Below are 20095 nucleotides of genomic sequence, written 5' to 3'. Positions count from 1 at the left end.
ATGATTTCAAAACATTATATCGACGATGAGCCAAAAGACAAATAAATGGATAGAAAGGTTAAACCTGACGCAAATACATCGACTTTTAAAACTTTACGTCAACTTGTATACCGTTATTTTTATCAAATTGACTGAAGAACAAACACGTGATAGGGAAAGACCCAAGTTACAATATAATTACAAGAAACGAGTGAAGGAAAACTAGCTTGATTGATACCGAGCTATTGTATCATAAATCGAATACTTCCAACCAACAGCTGTATAATATTTCATTTCATTGATTAGTACATACATATTATAATTAATTGCCTACTTTTTATTTCATTTTTCTTATAATTTTCAATCTTGTCTTGACTTGATGTAACCTTTCTTATTTAGTTTAGTTTAATTGTAGGATGCCTCGCCGAGTCGCCGCCAATATCTGTAGAAGCTAAAACGTAAACATTAACTCATTTGAGTCTGGGCTACCTACGAGACAGGCTTCAGCCTAGTTTAGGAACCAGAGCAACCGGACTTGTAAATTCTGTGGATAAGCACAAAATCTTGTAATATGTTTTTACCTAAATAAATAAATTTTAAATTTAATTCCTACTGTCATTCTCGTACCGCTGTGACCACAATCTAGCTAGCAACATTTCGCGTGACGCTATGCATTACAAGCTACCTACTCGAAGAATTGTATCTCAGTTATTAGATAGAAAATGTCGTGGAACATGCACTCGTGTTCAAACAAGGGAAAGTTTAATGCCATATTCTGCACTTGTGTTTGAATTAAACCGGTTTCGACCGGCTGTCGCATAATTATTTAATACTACTTACTACGTATTAAGTAGGAGTGATAAAGTAAAGTATGAGATCTCTTTAGGTACATATCTAAGAAACTGTTCCGATTGTCCTGTCCCCGGACCCATAAGAATACCTGATAAAAATATTTATCACATAGTTTTGAAGCAAATACGTTGTGACAGATAGACGCTCGTGTGAGCCTATAAGTAAGGGTTCCGGTTTTTTTTTCCTTTTATGATGAGGAACTTGTACAATTATTGAAACGAAGTCAAGCAAAAGACATACTCACAATCAATAATCATTATATTTACCGATAAACATTTGATTAAGCCCATACATACAACAGACAACCAAATAATCTATCTCGTGTGCAGTAGTTGTACTGTTAAGACAGAATTCTTTCGGTCGATGTAAGTACTATTTATTGCAAACACTAGATGGCGACACAGGTCAAGGCCAAAACGAATAGAACATACACTATTTGAGTTTTTGTGGCGAAATGCGCGCCATCTCGTGTGGAGTAGTTGTGTTGTTAAGGCTGAGAATTCTTTCGCTCGATGTAGGTACTATTCATTTTTGAACTAGATGGCGACACATGTCAAGGATACGAAACAGAACCGAGCGAAGCTCGGTTGCCCAGATATTATTTATTTTATTTTCGAATATACTTAGGAAGATCGATTGTCGAATAATAAACTCATCAACTCTGTAAACATTACTAATTACTCGTTAAACTAACAAAATAGCGGAAATACGTAAACAAGTCATTTTCTAAGATAAGTATAAGCACTAAAAGGCACAATACAAATTGTTTCAATATAGATCAAAAGCCATCAAAAACCGCTTAGGGCTAGATTGCGAGTCGAATAGAATATTTGTATCAATGTTTACAGTATAATAAACTTAATGACTTAGGTAATTAAGCTACTAGACTATTAGTTATGTCCTCAAATAGTTAAATAAATAAAGTATTACTTGTTTACACGAGTAATTATATGGATATCGTTGTTGACAACCTTATTAAGTTATTACAAGTATGTTGATAATATAGTCTTATACAAGTTCCTAACCATCTGAATATGAACCAACACCCTAGATTACATAATTATTATTTGAATAATTTTTATCACAAAAATACAGACTTAGTTGCCCTGAAAGTCATCTCACTCATCGGCATATGCTGACTGGCATCCATTTTGGTATATTGTAGGTACTAAAGTAAATAAAATGTACCTAATACTTAGGTGAAGTATTTTACTATACCATTTTTTTTCTCATGAAGTAAAACTATGGAAACGGATTATATCGCGTATAATGAATTTACAATTCATCCCGACGTTTCGAACACTTTACAGCATTCGTGGTCAACGAAAAATTACAATGTACAAAAGGTACCCACATAAATACAAGAAATATTAATGAACCATGACCATAAATAATCCGTTTCCATAGTTTTATTTCATGAGTATGAGTAACTATCGCGGTAACCGAAGACAATTTTTTTTCTATTTATATTCTAGTTTCATTTCTACATAACAGTAATTTTCTACTAAAGGCAAAAGAGTGACTCTCTCTAAAATGCAACAAAAGGTTGATTGACTAATTTTATTGTTTCTAATAACTCGTATCAATACGTCAAACACGATCTATTTTCGATTAGTATCATTTGTGGCGTTCTTTGCCGAAAGGGTATTTTTACTTCATCTGAAATAAATCTACAAATTCTGTTGACATTTTAGATGAAAACTATTTTACTAGAAGCATAATGGAACCCCTCATTTACTATCCGACTAGATATTGTATTGTAGAAACTATTTTTATTTATCTTGTTAATAGAAAAACTTTTTTAACTCTAATACGGTGTTACTTAGGGCTTGCATTCCGGAATTCCGGAATCTCGAAATTCCGGAATTTCGGACAATTTTTCCGATATTACAGTTCCGGAATTGAAACACATAATCTCGAAAATTCCGGGATTGAAAAAATATATATTTTTAGATAAAAACGTGTAATATCAGCCTGGTTATTTTACAAAATTACCACAGAATGAATAAGAAATATGTAAATTCATAAGTTAGACACTGCTCGGACTCAGGTAGTACCCTATTTTATGGCTAAAGGGGCTAGTTAGAGCGAGATAGTGTAATTTTAAATTTTAACCCGCTAATGGCGCTAATATTAACCATTGTCACTTTCTGGTTTTGCGAACTTAAATTCAGATGCGAAACGTAGTATTTGGTATTACATTCATTCACAAGCATAACGTCGTAGTTACTTATACACTTTTCACAAAGACGTGTGCATATTTTACTAAACTGGTGGACTTTACTGCAATGTATGGAAAATGGTGGATATGAAAACTATGCTTTATTTTTTACAAGAATTCAAGGTCTATATGTACATGTACCTAGGTATAAATCAGGAAATCTGACTTTTTGGGCCTCGAGTCTGATACAGGTAATTCAATATTTATTTTATTACATTTATGTGAATAAGACGTTGTGCCATTGTTGTAAATTTTATTATTACTTTTACATTATTTCGGTGGACAATCGATGCATTTATGCATTTAAAAGTTTTAAAACCTTTGTTTTTATTAGATTAAATTGATAAAACAATAATGTTGTCCTCGTCCATATTGCTGTAAATCCTCAAATATGAAATAAGTTCAGAAGGAAAACACTGTATTTGGGGTAGTTTTATTTAGTTTTTGTCTAAAATATGTAGTTTTTATTACTGATTGATGTGTCAAATACTATTAAATAATAATGCTAAATATATTTACTTTAATGTTAACTACTATCACAAAACTGGCACTAAAACCTCGTTTGTATCGTTTGTTGTTGTTCGAAATACTTTCGATTAATAATAAATTATAATTTAAAATTGTATTATTTCATCAGAAATCCACCAGAAAACAAAACGAAAAAAAATTGTCCAATTCCGGAACTAGTTCCGGAATTCCGGAATTGAAGTCCAATCTCGAAAACCAGTTCCGGAATTGAAAATCGTCCGATATTGCAAGCCCTAGTGTTACTCTAATTTTTTTGGCAACGAAGCGTCTTATATTGTGCTAATATTATGTATGTTCCAAGGTTACAGTAGTACTAGTACAGTAGTAGTAGTTACTAGTAAAGTACCTAATGTTAAGATAGGTTTCTTTTTGCTTTGGTGTTGCCTAGCAGGAATTTTCACCAGCCGCCACTGCAAGGTTAGCAATGAAGGTGACACCATAAGAGCGACACACTCGAAATAATAACCTGAAATATAGTAACACTAATAAATGTCTGGTTTAATTTATCGCCCTTATATTATAATACATACTAACTATAGTAACTATACCTCTATGTATGTACCTACATGTGATTTTCTATTAGATAAAAGCAGTTTAATATACCTACCTAGGTATATTAAACTGCTTTTATCTAATAGAAAATCACATTTAAAAAACAGACGTCATACGTAGGTAATGATTACACAATACATATGTAAAGCTGATCAAGTAGCCTTGATGTTCTTCGAATAGATTAGTTTCACTGTTTAAAAGAAATGCATACTCCATTTTACTATGACTAAGTATGGACTTTGAGCCATTCTGAGCACAGTGAGCACATATCATTATTTTTCCGGACTGAATCTATTTAGAACTGAGTTGCGAAGGAAATAAGGATAGAACTTGAAAAGCTGGAGTTAAAACGGTTTTGGGTTCGTTTCCCTTGGATTCTTAGGGCAGCGTTACATAGTTTGAATGCATGAGAAGATCTGAATTTATACTCTGAATTCCGAGGCCTGGTTTTGCACTTGAAACTTCCTATTAATCCTATTTATCCGTTTTTTAGCGATCGTCTTACAATCTTTTTTATTGTCATTTAATGCTTGTCAATTTAGAATTAAACATCTAATTATTTTCACCCACCCCAAATTTTTATTTTCCCTAGCATCGTTATTTATGCTAAGAATGCTAAGATGTCATCTAATAAATTCAAAATCAGAATATTTTGAATCCCAGTAAGGAAAAAGGGCCGTACGTTTTGAATACGAATTTCATTAATTTCATAAATTGAATTTACAACACATGCCAAATCATCTCATCAATCTGAGAAATTGATCCAGACCTGAATCCAGTATGTGAGTGGTCACCGTAGGATTCATAAACAATATGTGTGTAAAAAAGTTTTGTATAAAAATTTCATATTTGAAATTCATAAAGCATGACAGTTTCAATCTGATAAATTCATAATCTCCAAAAATCTGATTGTGCGTAGTAAATAGATAAACTTTTACGCAATCCCGTGAATTCAGATTCTGATTTCTGTGTGGATCCGGCCTTAACGACGAGAAACGGGATCAGAATAAGAAATGGCGATTGATTTTCTTTTAGACTATGTTAATTCAGTACAATATCCCTAATTACGGGGTCCGTGACCCGGCGCAATCATCCCTTATTAGGATTTATTTCATATTAATGGACTAATGAACGAGTATTATTAAGATTTATCTATTTTTGGATGTGAACTTATTAGGTTCATTAGGTTGTTACTAAGCACATATTGCTTACCGTGGTTCTTGTTAGATTTTATGATATAATGAAACTAACCATGAATTAACGAAACGATTGTAGTAAGAACAACTTTTAAGATTAATTTCGAATTATGTTAAAACTAGCTTTAGCCCGCGGCTTCGCTCGCGTCAGAAAGAGACAAAAAGTAGCCTATGTCATCTCCATCCCTTCAGCTGAATAAATTGTAATCAACCATTAAAAGTTATATAGTTAACAATCGAATACATTTTATTGCTAATTTTGTTCCAATGTGTAGTTAAATAATTTTAAGTCACAATAAATAAAAAATGAACAGGATAAATAATTTTCCCTGAAATTCTGCCTTTATCAATCTTTTGTTTTGATTTTGATAAAGGTTCCATCACAAAACACACAAATAGATTATAAACCTTTTAACAAATCCTTTTTCAAACCTAAACAGCTTAAGAGGCTCTGAAAATGATTAAAACTTCAGAATTATTTGTTTGTCCCTTCAATGTTACACGGTATAACCTAGCTTAGTAATTACGCGTAAACAATTAGAGAACCTAGGCAACCTGGTTGACAGTCGGCCTAGCCAAAGTAGCAATCGTTGTACGTGTCGCGAGCACTCCAACCGGGCGACAGCGGGGTGAGGTGACAGCGGGGAGCAGCCATCTTCGGGATGGACTTACTTACTAGCCACCGCGGCCATGACTCGGCTCTTTACATTTTTGTATATTTTTTATAATTAAAATCATAGTAACAATTCTTTGGAGTTCAAGTTCACAACTCACAACCCGGATAGCCCCACGACATTGGTCCTTCGAGCCTTCCGTATAGGCGCGGCAGAGCCAGATTGAGTTTCAATCGGAACAATTGTCATTTCGGCTAGGCCAGCTGAACAGCGACAGAGAGAGCTAGCTAAGATACGAAGCGTAAGCAATTGTGACGTCGGCTAGGTACTCTGAACTAACAACAGCGCTTAGATTGGTTCGTGCAATTTAGAACAATGGTAATGGCGTCAGAATGATTAAGACTATCGCCAATAAACTTAGATTATGTCATTGACTATTGGTACGACAATAACCCTACTGTAGAACTTATCATAGTGACATTCAGATTGTAAGAAATCTCACGGTCATTTTGACATAATTGGTTCCACCTTATAATACATTAGATATACGGTATTAGGTAGCCACTTATGGTCATTATTGTACACTATTTCTTTTTAGATTTGGCAATTTTATTTTTACTCATTATCACGAGCCCGTTCGATCATCATATTTAATAGGTAAAAAAGTGTCCCTTAGGCCGATTAGTCCACTATCATAGAAATATGATCATATGCAAAAGCAGTCCGTTTTCTTCACGTTGGAGAAAAAGAGAGGCATACAGACAGACCTATGATCATATATGTATATGATAGTGTACTTTCAGCCTTAGAATTCACATTGGTATAAGGACCAGAAAAGAAATGTCAGAAGGATTTTAAATCATAACTTATCATCTTGTAAAATTTATAAAACATAATTAAAGCAAATAATCAATTGAAAAAGTTGCGTTTTATCGACTTCAATCAATTGTTGTAGCGTGACAACACTGACAACTGTTGTAAACAAAAGCCGTTTCAAAAGAAGCAACATTGCACAATTTGAAACAGAACGCTTTTAATTTTAACAATTTTGCAGTTTCTTGTAACTTTTCCAGTGTTGAATTACTGGCTCAAACACGTGGGACTAGTTTTATTTCTCTTGAACATTTATATCGAAAGTTAAATCATAAAACAAATAATGTTCTTACACGCAAACAAATTATAGGCGATATTCTTGCATATTAGAAACTGACAATTGCATTTAATTGCACGATATAATTTACTTAATAGGTATATTATATCGTGTCACGCATGAATACGTAATTATGTATTGAAAAATGTCGAAAAAAAGTTAACTCGAGTATTTCCGAACCGATTTCATTAACCTTTACAAGGATAAACTTTCTAAGCATGTGACTGTAGCTAAAAACTTTTTCAAGGGAATGTACTATTCCCACCTACAGAAATAATCAACAGAAAGTGGATGAAAATCCGAAATTTCGGGACAACGATGGATTACTCAATAATGGATTAGAGACTGACGAAATTAAGTGTTCGGAGCAACCATAGATTGTAGAACCCCTAGATGACGGGGATTTGGCATTATCATGGCATCACTTTCATTAACGGCAATATAAGACTGATAGTGAAATATAGTTGCTCAACAAGAATCCAAAATATTTTCATAAAGTACCTAGTAGAGAAAAAGCGGTACCAAGGTAAGTATATGGTACGCTTCATGAGGAATGATCGGGGTTTTAGTATATATTTTTAGTTGCAACGCCGCGGTAAATTGTGACATAGATACAATTTTAGATACAATTTTAAGCCCGTATTGCCTTTGAAACTGCTAGAAAGTTTATATTTGAGTGTAGGTCATTTTTTATAAGTATAATAAACTACACTAAAATAAGCTTTAGGTAGCCAATTTTGCTCGAGATGCAACCGAACACAGTTCATGAGAATGTACAGGATGACATAAGGTTATTTAGTTTAATACCCTCCGTCTATATTTAGTTCTATGTCTGTGGGAGCAACCATCTATCGAATTATCCGATTTGACTTTGACTTTGAGGGCTGAAGGTAATTTGATGGGTTTGTTCATCGGTCCTTGATCCTGAGGTCTTGTGTCGTCATTAAGTTCATTAAGTCACAATAAGAGACATTTCTCTACACAAACTCTTTCGATTGTTTACTCCCTGGGTTTTGAAGTTACAGCGATTTTTTTTTCAACATAATAATTATTATCTATTACATACTTGTTATCAATCAATATCTGCAATTTACATTTTTTAAAGGTACTATAATAGGCACAGATCAATACAACAAGATGGCCCTTACAGGGCGACTCGCGGTCACCAAGCATACGACAAATCAGGTTTATAAAAGTTTGAACGCGTGCGACACCGATCAGTAGCGCCCAAGTATACGACCCGCTAACAGTGTCCGTGTCCGCTCGGGAAAAATTCTTAAATAATCAATTTTGGTTGCAAACAATGGTCTCTTACAGCATAAAGTGGTGTGGCAAGTCTTCTAACACTTCTACATGTAAAAAAGATGGAACAACATTCCACAGTTAAGTCAAATTAATTATTTTGTTGAATATTGTTTATTGTCCGCGGAGTTCATTTATACTGGTCAATATGGTTGTGCTGAGCGGCGCCGAGGCGCGTCCATCCCTCTTTACCGAGTTAACAATGTGATATGCTATCCCTTTCACGTAAACGACTAGGCATGGGGCCATGTTAGTTTATGTCTGTTGCGGGAACTTCGTACTGCCGTTCGTACCATGTGCTACCATTTTATGAAATATAAAAGAAAGCAGATTTGTAATAGTGAATAATTATCTAGAATCTGTAGAGTCTGTAGTGGTATTTAGTTCATGGATTAGTTTAGAATATTTAGTTGGTTATTTAACTTAGTAAACGTAAGTAAAAATGCACAGTTTAGTTATTAGTTACTAGAATGATTTTTATTGAGATGCTATCACAATTATCATCCTCCTTGCGTTATCCCGGCATCGGCATTCGCCACGGCTCATGGGAGCCTGGGGTCCGCTTTGGAAACTACTACCAAGATTTGGCGTAGGCACTAGTTTTATGAAAGCGACTGCCATCTGACCTTCCAACCCGAAGGGTAACTAGGCCTTATTATAATTTAATTATAATATTATAATTTGTTGCAAAACAAATTCACCACAGTACTGGTACCGGTACCATTGTCTATAATAGACATGTCCCATTCCCATCCCTACTGCTAATCATAAAGGCGCGCCATTATTTGAAACGACCAATGGCAGCACCGTGCGCGCCCGCCTCACCCCGCAAGGATTGGTGATTTGCGTCTCGAACAATATCGCTTGCATTTGGCTTCTAGTGGGGTGTTCTGTGATAATAGGTCTTCAAATATGGCTACAAAAAGCTTAATTGACGGTGCTGCAAGAAATGGAATTCGAAACTGATATCAATTAGACAAAAACCGGCCAAGAGCGTGTCGGGCCACGCTCAGTGTAGGGTTCCGTAGTTTTCTGTATTCTTCTCAAAAACTACTGAACCTATCAAGTTCAAAACAATTTTCCTAAAAAGTCTTTATAAAGTTCTACTTTCGTGATTTTTTTCATATTTTTTAAACATATGGTTTAAAAGTTAGAGGGGGGGGGGCACTTTTTTTCCTTTAGGAGCGATTATTTCCGAAAATATTGATATTATCAAAAAACGATCTTAGTAAACCCTTAGTCATTTTTAAATACCTATCCAACAATATATCACACGTTGGGGTTGGAATGAAAAAAAATATCAGCCCCCACTTTATATGTAGGGGGGGTACCCTAATAAAACATTTTTTTTCCATTTTTTATTATTTTTGCACTTTGTTGGCGTGATTGATATACATATTGGTACCAAATTTCAGCTTTCTAGTGCTAACGGTTACTGAGATTATCCGCGGACGGACGGACGGGCGGACGGACAGACAGACATGGCGAAACTATAAGGGTTCCTAGTTGACTACGGAACCCTAAAAAGATAAATTGTTCGATACAGATTATTCCATTAAAATTTTGATTTTCTATTTTCTTATTAAGTTTTGGAAAAGGGAACAATCGTGAAGAAAACCTAGTTTTTTTAGATTTTATCGCACAATTTCCTTTCCATAAAATGTAGTCAGTAAGTATGACTTTACGGTAATTAGGGTTGCCAGACTGAATGCTCCCAATTTTGCAAGTTTTGTCGGGAAATGCAAAATAAGATCTAATTAAATACTATTCAACACGATACTGCCACGCGTTCTCGTAATAAAAATGGTCTTATCGTCCCTTATTAACTAAAATTCCCAGTTTGGCTTTTTAGCTCCCGTTGCATCTTAAGTGACATAACAATTACGATGTTAATTGATTTAACCGAGTCTAATCGGTTGGCGTGCCAGCTTTACTTTTTTTCATACGCAGAAGCTTTTGTTTTATTATTTATTACATATTGTGGAATCCCTACATATAAACACAAAACAAAATATATTTACATGAGCTATCAAGATTGTCAAGAGACACAGATCATGTCAATTGTCAAGATTTGTTACGTTCTTTTCTAACAGTACTTCAAAAACATAATTATTTGCAAAATATAAACAAAGAAGTTGGTTACATTCTTCATTGTTTGGCATAATGCTCGTGTCTCGAAAAAGTGTACCTTTGTTATCAGAATATAAATACATATTTGCTTAGCTTAATTTTCGGTAGAGGAAAACTGTACGCAGTAATTCTTGGCAGATAAGAGGTTAAATAATCGATAGGTAACCGACTTTATTGTATTTTTATATGGCATTATTTGATAATATCTGGGCAACCGAGCTTCGCTCGGTTCTGTTTCGTATCCTTGACATGTGTCGCCATCTAGTTCAAAAATGAATAGTACCTACATAGAGCGAAAGAATTCTCAGCCTTAACAACACAACTACTCCACACGAGATGGCGCGCATTTCGCCACAAAAACTCAAATAGTGTATTTTCTATTCGTTTTAGCCTTGACCTGTGTCGCCATCTAGTGTTTGCAATAAATAGTACTTACATCGACCGAAAGAATTCTGTCTTAACAGTACAACTACTGCACACGAGATGGCGCGCGAAGAAAAACGCATGAAAACTCGAAAATTCGCGTTTTCCGGGACCTAAGGATAAGTTAGACCGATTTTTCACCCTCAAAAACCCCCATATAACAAATTTCTGCGAAATCGTTAGAGCGGTTTCCGAGATCGTCAGTGTAAATAAATATATATATAAATAAATAAATAAATAAATATACAAGAATTGCTCGTTTAAAAGTATAAGATAACCATATAACAACTCATAGGTCCTCTGGATACCTATGTATCCAGTGTTATAATGGCCTTTTGTCATTTGAAATCTTATCTCTCCGATTATTAAATTAGATTTTTTCTTAGCACCCATCATAAGTAGAGTACGACCACGTTAAATTTGCACAAATGAAAATTTTTGACATAGCACTTAGCATTGGCATAAAAGAGCGTGGTCAAACTCTACTAGGTTCGGTATCCAACGTTACGATGAATGACAAAAGTGTTTGTTCTTTACTAGCAGGCAAGTAGCAACTGTTTTGGGTTGGGTTAGGTTAGTTAGGGGTTAGGGACCTATGTAGTTTGCTTTTAGGCATAAAGACTAATAAAGAGCGCGTTGCTCCATCTATATTCTAATACTAGGTAACTTTTGGACATAACAAGTAGGCCATGTTGATATGTCGAACGTATCTACAATACTTGATAATTATCGGGCATGTGACTATAAACTACTCAATGGGGGGGTAACTTTTTGCCTATTTTCTTAAATTACTCGAAAATTACTTGAGTAAAAATTATTAAAAAAAATATTTTTGAAATACTTGTAAAAGCTCTTTCATTTGATATGTAACACAATATACCTACCTAGTTCAAAAAACTTTGATTTTTAATTTTCACTTGTAACCCCCAAAAGTGGCCCCTATAATTAATTTTACTTAATTTAAATTACATGTCCGTCTTTGGGTCACAAGTAAATCGGTTCAGTACTTTTTGAAAAAATTGGCTGTGACAGACGGACAGACAGACGCACGAGTGATCCTATAAGGGTTCCCTTTTTTCCTTTTTAAAGTACGGAACCCTAATTACATACATTTGACGTGAGTTTACGCTGTCTAGTAGTAACGTATTATTTATTTATTTATAAATAGTAGTAGTAACGTATTATAACACATCAAAAACTTATAGTGACTATAGATAAGTTGAGCAATGTTTAAATCACTAATTAAAGAAATATACATGATTGGTACATACATATTTCACTTAATGTTTCCCATAAAGGGGTAAGAAAATTTTGAAACTGCTAAAGTTACAGTTACTGTTATTAAAGAAATATGTATTTTAGATAAATTTTTAACTTCCTTTGAAGAAATTACGAAAAAGTAGTATCTGATCATTGAAAAAGCATATTGATTATTGTATGTAGGTATAATTATGTAAGTATATCAATTAAGTCAAACTGGTAGAACCTGTTTAATATAGCGTCTATAATATAATTACTATGTTGTACAAATTATGAATTCCATATCGCCACGCATTTCAAACTAAGTCTAAACATTGGTAACCACACGAAATGTACCTATGCACATGCCAACAACATATTGTGTATATATATGTCTATCTATAGTACGACCGAGTCCGAAGCGGTGGCTACATTTGTTTGTATACATGTGTTGCCTCACGCATACCCACAAAGATGCACACATATAAAATACTGATACGTGTTCTTCGATCACCTACTCTTATTTATTCCCAGTTTGTTTGTATATTTTGTAACGACAGAATAGGTACTGCGATAAACAAAGTTCTAGTTCCAAAGGGTTCATATAACATGTCTCTAGGGAGAAGGAATGTCATTGATTTCGAAATGAACACAGCGTAATAGATTAAACAAACAGCCAGTATCATAACCGGGGTCATACTTACAGATAACGTCTCTCAGATTGAGCGGAGGTTAACAACACAAAATGTTATCCGTCAACAAAAACACTGCCGTTGCGACTGCACTGTGCAGCGGGCGTTAACCCGGTACGGGCGTTTCGAAAACTTCGCGGTGTAGCGTTTAGAGAATATTCAAAAATAGACCGACCGATACGTTTACACGTGCGAAAGTGCGTGTCTAATCGCTCAGCAAGCACGCCCGCAGCACGGTACACGTAATTCGCGACGATAACGCGAAGCGAACTTCGTTAACACGTGAAAATTGCTTTGAAAAGTTTCCAGTGCACAAAGTTATTCAGATCGCGGTGCGGACGAAACGCAGATAAGCGTAGCGACGGCGCGGCGCTTGGGAGTCAACTGGCGCCGCCGTCTAACCGCACTCCGCGCCGCGCCGCTCAGGAACACGCACACGCGCGCGCTCACACACCCACGGCACACGCGCTCAGAACCCTCACACACAAACACAGAATGAAACTGATAAACAGCATAAAACAACCACACACGCTGCAACTGCACATACACTCAATAAACAGTGTATAGGCGAGTCGGCAAGACGCACTACGCACTGTCAAGTCGCGGTCGCGAGTACTAGTTCGGTGTCACACGTTCATAGAGACATATCAGCCAGACGCGATAGGAGACACGACACGAGCATTAATGAATGAATTAATTGAAGACGCCGCAGGAAACGAAGCAATTTATGATCTACAATTAATAGTTGTTGCCATTCTCAATTAGACGACCACGCCGTTGAATAAAACAACTGCAGGACAAAATCCCTACACAAATGCCGTTACGATAAAAAAAAATTATACCTTGACCATGCCTGATATAATCTGTCAAACATCCAAATTTGGCTGTCCCACAGACGTCACATCCCAGCAGACATTTACGTTTACAATTTACAACTCTCATGAAGACTTACACAAATATAAAATGTATGTACCTACATGATACAAGTGATTAAAAAAGATCATAAATACAGCCAATACAGCCGTAGGTACTATTTACAGGCTACCTATTTATTAAAAATTAGTTTTCAAATCCCTTTACAGATCATAGCTGTACGTGTTTCGATCATTTCAAATATTCATTGAGTAAATAAACATCCGGGAATAGAGTTCCATAACAAATACAAATCTACAAACTGAATTTAAAAATGAAAAACAACTAAAACGAGGATGTGAACTATGCAGCCGTTGCAGCACCAACTGTTTGCGTATCAAAAAACAACAAAATCAAATTAAATGTAGGTAGTACCTACGTCAACATTAAGGACATACCATACTAACAAAATATTAGACAAACAATTATGAAAAATAAATAAGTAACATGTAATCTGAAACACCACGGATATCATACAAGTAAAAACTTAAAAAGTTTGTATTTAAGTTGTCAATAGAAGCAGCACTCATCGTATCTTGCATACGTATTATCAGTCTACGGACTAATGTTATGGGGAAACTGCATGGATATAGAGCGAGTTTATATTGTTCAAAAGAGATGTACTTATAACTTATATGCTCTAGCAAAACCTGTGGTATGCTATATGTACTGTTTCTAAAGTAACAAGTAAGGTGAGATTTAATAAACATAATAGTATTATTTACAATCAAATGATAGTGTTCAAGCCAAGTAAGTAGAAGTATTTTTTAATGACGTTTGATGATGACTTGATAAGGTATGTAGCCTGAGAAAGTCAAATCTTAAATTGAAACCCATCTCAATTGCGTACATCGAAATAAATGTCAAATGTTGTGGGCGTAGTGTAATACGTCATAGCTTTCTTTTAAATTAAATTTGGTTCAATATTTACTTAAAAATACCTACTAAACGCAAATGGAAAATCAAATAAACTATTAGATAAAAACAAACAATAAAAGTATGTGTTACAAATAAATCTTCCAATTTTAAATGATGATGAATAATACCATGTGAGCACACCGTATAATGGTTTTATCGTATTTGTAGATATGCACAAGCACAAACATAAAGAAAAAAAAATAGGGTACTCACATAAATCGAGTTCTGGTATTCTTTGGAAGTTACCTGAAATAAAAACTATAAAAAAATTAAAAAGCTAGTTACTGCCAAAATAAAAAAAAAATTGGGGGACGGGAACGATTTAAGTAAAATTAAAGGGTGTACACTGTACAGTGAGCTGCAAAATTGAATGCAGAAATTATGAATGAATTCATTGATGAATTCGCTATTATTCGCACTTTTGCAGCTGATAGTACATAGTAAGTTGCCAACATCATAAAACATAACGGTCTCCTACAGCAGCATATAAAAAAAACATGTGCGTCATAATATTTGAGTACCATAGACCCCATAGTAAAATATTATTACTTAGTCATTGTTGTGAAATAGTTTATAACATGGTGCAATATTTTGGATAAATCAACAGATTCAACTGTATCCAATAAGATTGTTGCTCATTGATTGTATAATAATAAATCATATTGGGTTGTTTCAATACTTAGGTCTTAGACCGTAACTAAGCGTTGCCATGGCAACATTCAGACTATTATAGATCTTGTATTATGAATATTCCACCAAACAGGTTACGATAACTCGTAATTTTGTGCAAAATGTTCGTACAAAATTTAATTAAATCACAAAAGCTTTGCTAATTACAAGCGCCTCACACTCTGAATTTCTCACTTGTTATTAAAGCTCCATGAATTTCAGAAAACGCCTTTGCAGAATGGACTCGGATTCTATTTTCGTCGCTATCCGACTGTACCCGTTTCCGTTCAGTGCACAGAACTATATTTAGATAGAAGAAACAAGTTCATCTATTTGTATAGGGGCCGAGCGTGTCAAATTTTGTACTCAAGTTGTTTCTTGCCTGTAATTTTAAATATGTCTCAGGCTCTTGATTGTTCATAATTTTTGTGTTGTTGCAATTGAATATCACGTAACGAGGCATTTTTTATGTTTTGATTGACTTCAACTTACAAAAATTGACGCCCGAAAGCTGCAAGCTGCGATTAAAGACGGACAACTCAGTGGATTTCACTGAGTTCATTTGACACGCTAAGTAGATACGTTTGCTTGATCTATGGTATATATGACATCTGTGGTTCCGTGGCTGCCGGCCAAAGCTTTGTTACCTGTAGTAAATTAAACATTCACTTCTATGCGGCTTTTCGTTTACAATTCATTGTATAAAGGGATAAAATGCAGCTATATTATGCATATTTCGAACTACAACTGCCCGTTGATATCTGTGTTCTTGTGCACTGCAATATTATAGATTTGTTTTTTTTTTTAATTCATTTACTTAAAAAAGGTTACACTGAATTATTCTAATTATAGTATTTTCGCCAAACTGTATGACTGAACCTGTGTGTGTGTTCTAAAGCTACCCATCAACCCGGAGCGCTACGGAAGACCAGCGCTGTGGTATTCATATCATGGCATATGCTGAGTGGCGTCCTTTTGTAGCCACTGAACGGGCGCCCATGTTTCTTTTACAATCCCTGTTTTTTTTTTCTTTTTATTCTACTGATGCACCATCTGTTTTTCTGTTTTTCTTTGTTTAACATGTTGTTTTAGGTGTAATCAGTATTTAGTGCTTTATATGTTTGTGAGAGTACGAGTAAGTTATTTCTTGCAACGTAGATTAAGGCGCCACATGTGGAATGATTTAAAAAATAAATGATTTTTATCTTTATCTATGCTCCTCACCTCACCATAATTCTTTAGTTTCCTTACTTCATAAATAATAAATAAATAATAAATAAATATTGGGGATACCTTACACAGATCAGCCCAGCCCCAAACTAAGCAAAGCTTGTACTATGGGTGCTAACGCCGTGTCTTGCGTGGGCGACGGTCGCGCGACCGTCGCCGTCGCGTCTCATACTTCTATATCGATAAGGTTTGATTTCGTATGCGTCGCATCGCCGTCGCGCGACCGTCGCCCATGCAAGCCACGGCGTAACTGACGATATACATAATATAATAATAGATAAATACGTATTTAATTTGGTGGTATATTTATTCATATACATAGAAAACATCCATGACTTAGGAACAATAAAATTATCTCTGCTCATCACACAAATAAATGCCCTTACCGGGATTCGAACCCAGGACCGCGGCTTAGCGGACAGGGTCACTACCGACTGAGCCAGACCAAATAGAATAACTCTTCTCTTGCTTGAAATAAGTGTTCATTTTTTTTTTATGAGTATTAACGGCCATTGGAATACAAAGAATTACTGTTACTCAAGTGAGTCTTAAGCATAATCAAAATCTAGAAGATTACTTTGCTAATCTCCGAATAAATTTAATAGTGTGTGTGTGGATTGAGTGAGCACCCTCCGAAAATAAAAAAAAATATGCTGATCATTTAGTAAAAGTTCTAAAACAATTGTAAAACGAATCTCTGAATTTGTAAAAAGATAAATCAAAAGATACAGCCATTAACATGTGCTCACTCAGTTCTCACAAACTACCAACGAAAACAGTGAATATATTCATTTAACATATAATATTTATATACTAACATTTAGTAAAAAATAGGCCAACCTACCTCTATAAATATTAGATCACCTAGTGACGTATTTAATTTTTTACAAATAGTTTCTTATGCTCACTCAATCCTCACACTTTTGAAAAGCCGAATTTTGATGAAAAACATAAGATTTAGACCGCTATTATATGTGTATAGTTTAGTAAAAGTGAAATGGGAATTTGTAAAATACAAAACGAACCACTAACGTGTCAGGTTTTTTTATAATAAATTTTTGTAAGTGCTCACTCAGTCCACACGTTTTGAGAAAGTTAAAAATGTAAATATCTTACGATTTGTAGCACCTAAGATACTCGAAAGTACTTCAACATTTAGTAAAAATTTTTACTAAATATCCACCATCTAATATTTTATATTCGTTGTCTGGTTTTAAAGATATTCAGACATAACTTTTCTCATACAAATGTATCAAGTAGGGTGACCACACTATGTCGGCTCCTGATTTTCCCCACCTTCCCATTGTCATATTGAGATTGGGGAGTTTCGTTCAATTTTGATAATAGTTTATATTAAACTAATACCATATTAATTCTCCATCTGCAAACTGTTTTTAGGTTATGTTCTTGGCCTAGTGATGATGTGTATTGTGTAATTTTTATCGACGTCAGGATAATAACCATATCGACATTCATGCATTAAAAAGGACATGAATGATAATTGGTAAGAAACAAAGAATATAATACTTCACTAGTAAGAAACCAGAACCTGGTAATCTAATCGTGCTAACAGATGAGCGTACCGGATTTGTAAGTGGGAGCGAGAAAATAATAACTATTTCTCGCTCCCATTTACAAGCTAGCAAGCATCCATATGGATGACCTTGGTGCGGTACGGTGCTCGTACGGTCATGTGTTAGCAGCTTTACAGCGTGCGTAGCCGAATGGCATTACTCCGACGCCAAACGAAAACGAAACGCCGTGCCAGTTAGTCTGGCTCTGTCGCGCCAGTACGCACGAGCGATATAGATGTCGATATGGTTATTATCCTGACGTCGATAAAAATTACACAATACACATCATCGCTAGGCAAAGAACATAACCTAAAAACAGTTTGCAAATGGAGAATTAATATGGTATTAGTTTAATATAAACTGTTATCAAAATTGAACGAAACTCCCCAATCTCAATATGACAATGGGAAGGCGGGGAAAATCAGGAGCCGACATAGTGTGGTCACCCTACTTGATACATTTGTATGAGAAAAGTTATGTCTGAATATCTTTAAAACCAGACAACGAATATAAAATATTAGATGGTGGATATTTAGTAAAAATTTTTACTAAATGTTGAAGTACTTTCGAGTGTCTTAGGTGCTACAAATCGTAAGATATTTACATTTTTAACTTTCTCAAAACGTGTGGACTGAGTGAGCACTTACAAAAATTTATTATAAAAAAACCTGACACGTTAGTGGTTCGTTTTGTATTTTACAAATTCCCATTTCACTTTTACTAAACTATACACATATAATAGCGGTCTAAATCTTATGTTTTTCATCAAAATTCGGCTTTTCAAAAGTGTGAGGATTGAGTGAGCATAAGAAACTATTTGTAAAAAATTAAATACGTCACTAGGTGATCTAATATTTATAGAGGTAGGTTGGCCTATTTTTTACTAAATGTTAGTATATAAATATTATATGTTAAATGAATATATTCACTGTTTTCGTTGGTAGTTTGTGAGAACTGAGTGAGCACATGTTAATGGCTGTATCTTTTGATTTATCTTTTTACAAATTCAGAGATTCGTTTTACAATAGTTTTAGAACTTTTACTAAATGATCAGCATATTTTTTTTTATTTTCGGAGGGTGCTCACTCAATCCACACACACACAATTTAATAACGTGCTAGTCAATCAGTGCTAACCCGTTATACTTGCGTATTTTATACATGCAATTAATATTCATGCAAAAATAAATACGCAAAAAAAATATGACAACTCACCAGTAGGCCTAGCACACGATTGCCGCGACAGTACCTATGTCGCCGCGAGATAGATCACCCGTCTTCTTCTTATTGTATTAATGACATAAGGACGGGTAGTCTATCTAGCGGCCATCAAGTGCTAACCTTGCAGCAGTTGCAGCAAAGATACAAAACTAGACGTGCCATCCTCGGGAGATGTTGACGGTGCGAGTGGTGCAATAATAAATAGAGTTGTGCCTGCTCGTTCACTGAAAAGATCGCTCCCCAACTAGTACGATCTCCGTAGTGTACTAGTTCGTTCTTTTAGGACATTTAGGACAGTAGTACACCGAGAGAGTGAGAGACAAATTGTGCATATGGCGTACAGTAACGCTCGCTCGTACTAGCCGACAGCGGTCGGATTACACGGATCGCTTTGCTGTCATTGTCACTCCTCGGCTCTTTGCTCCTTTCGCCCCCATTGTATTGCTCGTGTGTGAGTGTACAAAAATGTCCTAGAGAGCAGAATCATTTGGGAGTCGTTCGGTCTAGTACAGTGCAGGGAATCGTGTCTTTTGTATTATTAGTACATGTCCTACACAAGCCTAATACATTTTTTACACAGATTAACTGAGCCCCACGGTAAGCTCAAGAAGGCTTGTATTGTATTATGAGTGCTCACTCAGACAACGATATCCATACTAATCCATACTAATATTATAAATGGGAAAGTGTGTGT

General features: G+C 35.1%; 1 protein-coding gene across 1 annotated transcript in view; it reads right to left on the bottom strand.

Annotated features, from left to right (window-relative positions):
- Nucleotides 1-13310, bottom strand: part of LOC125230961 (dual 3',5'-cyclic-AMP and -GMP phosphodiesterase 11-like) — a 306906-nt gene extending 293596 nt beyond the window's left edge. Inside the window, exon 1 of the mRNA XM_048136282.1 lies at nt 12891-13310. The gene's annotated coding sequence lies outside the window, so the exon portion shown is untranslated. The remainder of the gene's footprint in view (nt 1-12890) is intronic.
- Between the last annotated feature and the right edge of the window lie 6785 nt (nt 13311-20095).

This window comes from Leguminivora glycinivorella, chromosome 11, assembly GCF_023078275.1.
Source record: "Leguminivora glycinivorella isolate SPB_JAAS2020 chromosome 11, LegGlyc_1.1, whole genome shotgun sequence".
Lineage (NCBI taxonomy): Eukaryota > Metazoa > Arthropoda > Insecta > Lepidoptera > Tortricidae > Leguminivora > Leguminivora glycinivorella.
Note: the sequence above shows the minus strand (reverse complement) of the source record. Positions and strands in the feature narration are given on the sequence as shown.